Source organism: Lethenteron reissneri, chromosome 64, assembly GCF_015708825.2.
Source record: "Lethenteron reissneri isolate LAM-NWPU_2019-01 chromosome 64, ASM1570882v1, whole genome shotgun sequence".
NCBI lineage: Eukaryota > Metazoa > Chordata > Hyperoartia > Petromyzontiformes > Petromyzontidae > Lethenteron > Lethenteron reissneri.
The window spans coordinates 187,817-196,206 of NC_083842.1; positions in this window are offsets into that span (position 1 = coordinate 187,817).

The following is an 8,390-nucleotide window of genomic DNA, read 5'->3' on the forward strand; positions in this document are numbered from 1 at the left end:
CTATTCATACCTTCAGCTCAATCATTTACCCTCCCCAACAATTGTGCCTGCGCGCTCAAGCGCAACTATCCCAACCTTCCGTGACTATGCGCAAGAGCCCCTGCGGTCCTGCTACTCATGCTGTCCCGTCCTTCCCCTGCTGGCCTCGTCGATGCGTGGGGGGGTGGGGGGGTGTGTGTGGGGGATGCGTTTCAACCGTGGTGGCTGAATGCCCTTCGCCGCAGCCACACCATATTAAGGCCGGTTGCAGCGCCGCGGTGCAACGTAGCGTCGGGGGAGGTCATCCAATTCCCTGATCGCCGGAAACCGTGAGAGTTAATCCCGATAAGGGTTTCTCGGATAAAAACCGGTCGATCAGGTGTCCTCCCCTTCCAGCTCTATGGGGGGGAATGCGTGCGGGTGTGTTCATGTGAGGTGAGGGGGACAAGGGGTTGGCTCCGTTGCTTGGTGGTGGCGAGGTCGGGGATGGGTCGCCTGCCGAACGGCTTCGTGGTGGCGGCATCACATAGCCCCCCGAGGTGCCAGTCCCTGTCCCGGGTTGACTGGAGCACCTCGCTTGGGCCGTGCCCACGAGGAAGCGTTGCGGGGTCCGGGGCATCCGTCCGGACCTGGTGGCTGGCCTCGGGGCGGGTGGTTCCGTCCTCTGTAGCTCCTGCGGCGGTCCCTTCCACTTCAGCGGTTCTCCCCGTCCTCCGGCACCTGTGGGCTGGGGCACAAACTCAGCAGCGGAAGGGTTTAGTGGCCGTCGTCCGCGCCGTCTCCGGACTGGATCGGGGCGTCTCGGGGGCCCGGCGGGGCCCATGTAGTGTGCGAGGCCCCCCAACACGAGGGGTGCGGGTACTCCGGGATTTCGGGGCCTTCGGGTGACGGGGTTCTCTCTCGCCGGGGCCGCTTTCCACGGTTTTAAGCGGCGGACATTGACCACCGTCTCGACCCCTCTCCCTGCCATAAATTAGTACCGTCCAGGGGGAGATCTGCCGCACCACGGTCCAGGGTCCCCGCCAGTAGGTCGTCAGTTTCCCCACCTGCCCGGCCCCGACGCGAGGGGTGTGTAGCCACACCTTAGCGCCTGTCAGGAATAAGGGGGGTTCCATGCGGGGTCGGGTGCCCTGTTCCTGCCGCCGATGCGCGGCTTCCCCTTGCGGGTATGCTCGGCCTCGGGATTCTCGCAGGGTCTCGAACAGGTGTTCCACGGGGCGGCTTCCCTCCTCCGGCTAGGGGGAAGGGACGCCGAATAGCAGATCTGCGGGTAAACGAGACTTACGGCCGAACATCATTAAAAACGGGGTTTGTCCCGTCGACGTGTGTACGGTGGTGGCGTAGGCGAAAAGGGCGTAGGGGAGGTGTTCGTCCCAATCCCGTTGATTTGCGGCCGCCATACGTTTGAGTTTCCCCGCTAGGGTCTGATTCATGCGTTCTACCATACCATTCGCCTGGGGGTGGTACGCTGTGGTTCGGTCCTTCTGGATTCCGAATTCTCGGCACAGTGCCTGGAACAGCTCGGCCTCGAACTCGCTACCCTGGTCGGTGAGGACTCGTTCTGGGATCCCGTGCTTAAGTACGTAATGTTCCACGAATGCCCGGGCCACCACCAAGGCCGTTTTGTCAGGGATGGCCACTGCCACGGGGTAGCGGGTGAAATACTCTACTGCGATTAGGATATACCGGTTGCCTCGATGGGATCGCGGGAATGGCCCCTGTAGATCGATCCCGACCAGCTGATTCGTGCGGCTGACGCGGAACGGCCTTAGGGGTACCTGGTATCGTGCCGGTTTCGGCCCGCACTGCTGACAGGCGCGGCAGCCCTGTACCCAGGCCGCCACGTCTTGTGCCAATTTGGGCCAGAGATACTGGCGATGCAGGGTCTCTCGCGTGCGTCGTTCCCCATCGTGGCCCCCGAGTGGGTGGTCATGCACCAGCCGTAGCAGCTGGGGTCGCACCTGGGCAGGAACACAGATGCACCCCGGCTGGCCGGCCTCGGTTAACTCCCGTACCACTCCGTTCTGCACACACAACCGTGCATTCAAACCGCTCCAGGGTCCTGGTAGGGCGCTCTTTTCCTCCCGCAGTGCCGCCTCCACTGCCGCCAGATCCGGATCTCGCTGCTGGGTCTGTTTCAGCTGCTCGTCGTTTAGGCCCGGGAAGGCGCAGCCGACGTCCTCCTGGATCCGTCCGATCGGGTCCCGAGCCGCGGGTCCCGTGCTTGCCGGGCGGTCGACGGGATCCTCGGCGCCACCTGTGAGGGTCTCTGTGGCGCACACTGCACTCTCTCTCGCTGGGGGGGGGGTGAGTGGCCGCGGCCTCTCGGGGGTCCGTTGCCTGCCGGCAGTGTCCCCCCGTGAAACACGGGCAGGCCTCCTCCGCCCTTGTCTCGGCGTACACCGTGGGCCGCCTCGACAAGGCGTCCGCGTTTGCATGCGTCCGGCCAGCCCGATACTCGATTTGCAGGTTGTACTCCTGCAACTGCGCCAACCACCGGGCCATCTGCCCCCGCGGCTCCTTGAATGTAAGAAGGAACTGTAGAGCATAATGGTCAGTGCGTACGCGACATCTCCTGCCGTACAAATACGGCCGGAACTGTTTACATGCGAAAATCACGGCGTTCAACTCTTGGCGGGTCACGCAATAGTTCAGCTCGGCCCCACTCAAGGTCCGGCTGGCGTACGCGATGACTCGTTCCGTCCCATCCTGTACCTGTGACAACACCGCGCCCAGCCCGCTGCTGCAGGCGTCGGTGTCCAAAATAAAATCGGTGGTAAAATCGGGGAAAGCGAGGGTGGGGGCGTGGGTGAGGTGGTCTTTGAGAGTGGTGAAGGCCGTCTGGCAGGCCCCCGTCCACTGATAGGGGTGCTTAGGGGAAGTGAGTTGGGTGAGGGGGCGTGCAATCTCGCTGAATCCCTTTACAAATCGACGATAATAGGTGGCAAGCCCCAAGAATGATCTGATCTCCGTCGGATTCCTTGGCCGTGGCCACTCCACTACGGCGTGTACCTTCTCCGGATCGGTGTGCACGCCTGCCTCGCTGACGCGATGCCCGAGGTACCCCACCTCGCGTTGTGCGATGTAACACTTATGTGGCTTGAGCTTGAGATGAGCCGCTCGCAGTCGCTGGAACACCTCTCGTAACCTGGACCAGTGCTCAGACATAGATCTACTGAACACTATCACATCATCCAAGTAAATCAGGCACTGTTCCCATTGCAAGCCCCGCATCACCAACTCCATCAGCCGCTGGAACGTCGCGGGCGCATTGGTGAGTCTGAACGGGAGTACTCGAAACTCGAATAGTCCCATCGGGGTGGTGAATGCGGTTTTCGACCGATCCTCCTCCGCCATCTCCACCTGCCAGTACCCGGATGCGAGATCGAGGGTGGAAAAATATCGCGCTCCGGCAAGGCTGTCAAAAGTGTCGTCGATGCGGGGTATGGGGAAGGCGTCGCCGAGCGTGACTGCGTTCAGTTTACGGTAATCGACGCAGAACCGGGTTGACCCATCCTTTTTCGTTACTAGTACCACTGGGGCTGACCAGGGGCTCGCCGAGGGCTGAATTATGTTATCGCGAAGCATGTCCCCAACTGCCTCTTTGATCTGGGCGCGTTCGGGTGCGCCCACTCGGTACGCAGGGAGTTTGATGGGTCGGGCTGCACCGGTGTCAATTTGGTGCTTAACAAGGTCGGTCCGACCCACGTCCGAGTCGTGTTCACTGAATACGTCGGCATACTCCCGCAGTAACTCGCGCAGCCGATCGGCCTCTCCCTTAGGTAAATCCGCCCATGGTACATGTAACGCGTCAAGCAGGGGAACGACCTCGGCTCGGGGAGTCGGGCCGACTCGCCAGGCCAGGTCCTGGTCACCCTCAGGACGACCGGGGTCCTCAGCCCAGAGTGCGAACACCGAGTCGTTAGTGGCGTGCGTGCAGGGGGTGTACGGTGGCGATCGGGGTGCGCCGTCGCAGTATCGCTGGGGTACTGTGGGGGTTAAACATCCGCATAAACAATCGGTCCCCATCTGCGTTTACCAACGTGGCGGATCCCACGACCCCATACCGTTTTGCCAACTCCGGGTGAGGAGTCAGCATTACCTCCCCTGATGGTCGGAGCGCGGGGTCGGTGGGGGATGTTGCCACCGGCACCAGCATCTCGGTGAGCGGCCCGATGGTGACTGCCGTCGCCAGGATAGCGGCCACAGGTGTGAAGCGGGGGCGCGTCGGTTCTCGTCCCAGGAACGGTATCCGCTCGCCGTTGCTCTCCATGGTGGCGCATCGCTGGCGGGGTTGCACGTTGAGTCCCAGCTTTTCTACGAGGTCGGTACCTGCAATACACTCGTGACACAACACACTCGACACGTAGAACTCCTGGGTGCACACCTGGCTGCCTATGCGGACCTCTAGGGTGGTTCTCCCCAGTAACCCCATTCCGGCTCCGCTCGCCGTGTGCAGCGCGCGGTCCGGGGCCTGCAGGTGACGCACGTCGACCCCGATCGCGCTGCAGTGCGCTGCGCTCACGAGCGAGGCCACCGCCCCCGTGTCCAGCAGGATTCGGGTACGCACTCCGTTTACCTCCCCTTCCACCAGCGACGTGGCCCCCGTGATCTCCGCCACCAGCTCCCGTAGCCAGTCGCCAGGAGTCCCCGTTTCTGTGGGCGTTGTTGCTGGAACCTGTGTGGAGATCACTTGCTCGCCATTATTCTCATTATCGTCTATTTGTATCGGGACCGCGTCGATTGCACCCCTAGTTGGTCCGCTTTCTAGGGGGTGTTGGAGTTTAACCCCCGCATCTGCCTAGCTCGGGTGATTTCAGGACAGTCTCTCACTAAATGCCCTCGGCGATCGCACATATAACATGCCCGAGGAGGGGGGGCGGCTCCGTAGTAGGCCCCCTGCCCACTCCCTCCCCCCCCATTACGCCGCTGTCCACCCTCCGCCTCTAGTCGGGCTACCCTTCCAGATAACCCCCCTACCGTGGCGCGTAGGTCCCCCATTTCGGATCCGATTGTCTCAACGGAGGATTGCAGTTTGGTCATATTTGTATTCGTTTCCTTGCGTACCTGGGTTACCTTACCGTCCATTCGGTCTACCCGGCCAGTAATATCTCCAATGCCGGTCTATAACCCGGCTACCCACCCCGGGGTAGTCTCGCTGGGTCTCTGGGGCTCCCTTGCCCCGTCCCCTTCCTGCGATGGCGAGCTCCTCCTCCTCCTCGTCCGAGAGTAGGCTCGCTACGGCGCACTCTCGTCCCCTCCCTCGAGGCTGCGCGCGCTCACCAGAGAGCTTCTCGCATTTACGCGCGCGCTCGACAAGTGTGTTAAAGGAGAGGCGTGCACCGTCTATATTTGGCTGCCACCACGGGGTGCGTGCCAAATATCGCTGGACCTTGCCGGCGGCGAGGCTCTCAATTGCTTTCGCCTCGTGCTCCGGGTACGCGAGCTGGGTCAACATGCGTACGTCCTCGGCGTAATCTCGCAGATCCTCGCCGGGTTGGCGGCGGCGTGCCTCTAAGGCCGCCTGCGCCTCCTCCTCGTCATAGGTGCCGAAGCGCCGTTCGAGTTGGCACATTAATTCTTCCCACTGAGTTTGTGCGCTTGCGGGCAAAGCTTCCACAAAGTCAGCTGCCCGCCCATCTAAATGTATCTCTAACTGCTGCAACGCCTCCTCATCCGACCACCCATTAACCTTTTTAGCCCCCCTGATGCTGCGGGCAAACGATTTCCATGATGGAATTCCTTTGCCCGTAAATGTGCATTTGATTTTAACCTGGGTTGGGGGGCCTCTTTCCCTTGGGGGTGCGGGGGATCGTCCCGTTTCTGACACAAATATGTGAGGGTCGCTAGCCCCCGAGATCCCTCCCTCGATGAGGCTTACGGCCGGGCTAACATCCTCACTCGCCCCCCCGCCGCTAAGCGAACCGCTGCTGGGTTCCTCACCCATGGTGTGGGAGCCGTCGCTCGAGGATTCCCCTCCACCGCGGGTCCGCGTCGTAGGCATGGTTAGATACCGAGTAGTATTATGCCCCCTTTACGCTACCACGATACCTCCCTTTCCTAATCGCGCACCTGCAACCCACACGGAACGAACGTACGCACGCCCACACACACGCCGCTCCGCGCACTCCAACTCAACTCACGTTATGATCGCGCACCTGTATCACACACGGAGTGAACACACGCGACCCCCACTCTCGCGCCGCTCTGCGCAGCGCTCCCCCGAGGCGAGCCGCAGCACTACACTCACCCCTGACTACTCGCGTTATGATCGCGCACCTCTATCGCACCCGGGGTGGATGCACGCACACACACGCAGCTCCCCACGCGACACACCGCCCAACAAGATCACGCGAGACCACGCTTCGCTATTAATGATTTATTATCTGCTACCTGGTAATTAATGTTATGTCAGTATGAGTCGACGAGGCTGGCCTATCCTACTTCCCCTGGACCTATTCCCTATTTATCGGCTTACGATACCCTGTCACCTTGCTACTCACGGGTCGAAGTATTCGGCGTCCTGTGGCTTTTCCTCTATGCCGTCGGGGCACGTCGCGCGGACGTCCGGAGGGCAGAGCTGGGAGCCGACTTGCACGCGTGCCTCTTGAAGAGAAGTGAGACTCTCTACCTTGCTGCGATCCCTTTTATCCTCTGTCCCATACTCCCGAAGGCTCTCCGCTCATGAGCGGCGCATATGCTAATTAATCCTCTGTCCGCGCGGCGTAAACTCTAAACAATGGCTCGCGCCCCCCTTGCATGAGCACGGCGACTCCGCAGCGCCTCCATGGCGCTTTTGTTATGCTAATCAATGAGCGACCTGCGCGGCGCAAATTCCAATCAATCCCTTTCTCACGCAGGCCCCCCCATTATTGCAGTTCATGCGGCGGCGTCCGTCACAAAGGCTCGCCGTGGGAATCTGTGCCTGGGCTCCCCGCGCGCCTCCCCTCTCCCGATCTATTCATACCTTCAGCTCAATCATTTACCCTCCCCAACAATTGTGCCTGCGCGCTCAAGCGCAACTATCCCAACCTTCCGTGACTATGCGCAAGAGCCCCTGCGGTCCTGCTACTCATGCTGTCCCGTCCTTCCCCTGCTGGCCTCGTCGACGCGTGGGGGGGTGGGGGGGGTGTGTGTGGGGGATGCGTTTCAACCGTGGTGGCCGAATGCCCTTCGCCGCGGCCACACCATATTAAGGCCGGTTGCAGCGCCGCGGTGCAACGTAGCGTCGGGGGAGGTCATCCAATTCCCTGATCGCCGGAAACCGTGAGAGTTACTCCCGATAAGGGTTTCTCGGATAAAAACCGGTCGATCAGGTGTCCTCCCCTTCCAGCTCTATGGGGGGGAATGCGTGCGGGTGTGTTCATGTGAGGTGAGGTGAGGGGGACAAGGGGTTGGCTCCGTTGCTTGGTGGTGGCGAGGTCGGGGATGGGGCGCCTGCCGAACGGCTTCGTGGCGGCGGCATCACAGTACTCACCAGTCATTTATATAGCATTCTAAGTTTATTGTAGAGAAGCAATGGTGCTGTTTAGATTAGTGTACAGTAGTGCAGTACTGTATTACAAGTGTAATGCGAGCAAGGACAGGGTGGGTGCTGCCTCCGTGTCACTCACACGGGCCAGGGTATTGGGAGACGGAGCCTGGTCGACGAAGAGAGTGGGAGGAACCACTGCTCACCTCGGCTCCAATGGGAGTCGGGGTGAGGAAGGGTGAGGAGGGGCGGAGACAGGGGCAGCACGGGAAGGAGGAGTCAGGGTCACGTGAGAGGGAGGATATAGGGCGAGAGCCGGAAGAGATCTGGGAGTCGGGGAGAGTGGAAATAGGGGAGAGCCACGCTGGGTGGTGGCGGACGAAGTGGCGCCATTTGCCACGTGGTCGGAGTCCCGGCACAGTCGGCCAGCGGTGTACGTGGAATAGCAGTAGCTAGCGAAGTGTGTGGAGCTAGTGGGGAGTGAGGAGACAGGAGAGTGTGCGGGGCACACGGAGCAGCGGTGTGGCTGCAGAGTGTGCAGGGCACACGGAGCAGCGGTGTGGCTGTAGGTGTGTGGAGCACGCGACGAGTGCGTGGGGCGCACGACAGAGGAGGCACGGGTCCAGAACGCGGATATCGCGGGGTGCGAGACAAGAACCCAAATAAAGGACAAACGGAGACCTACATTGCCTGCAGAGTCCTTTATTACACAAGTACAGTGAAACAATTAGGTTAGGCAGCCCAAAACACGATCATAATGGTGTATTGCAGATTATTGCAATTGCGCCACCACTCAGCAACGTCGTGAAGCAAGCTGCAAGATGCCAGAATTTTTTTTTATACTTGAAGGAATATTTATTTTGCTGTTTTACAGATGCCGGTTAATAAAGCATTCCGGATGGTAAAGTACGTGATAGAGATTTTGCTGTATATTCCATCT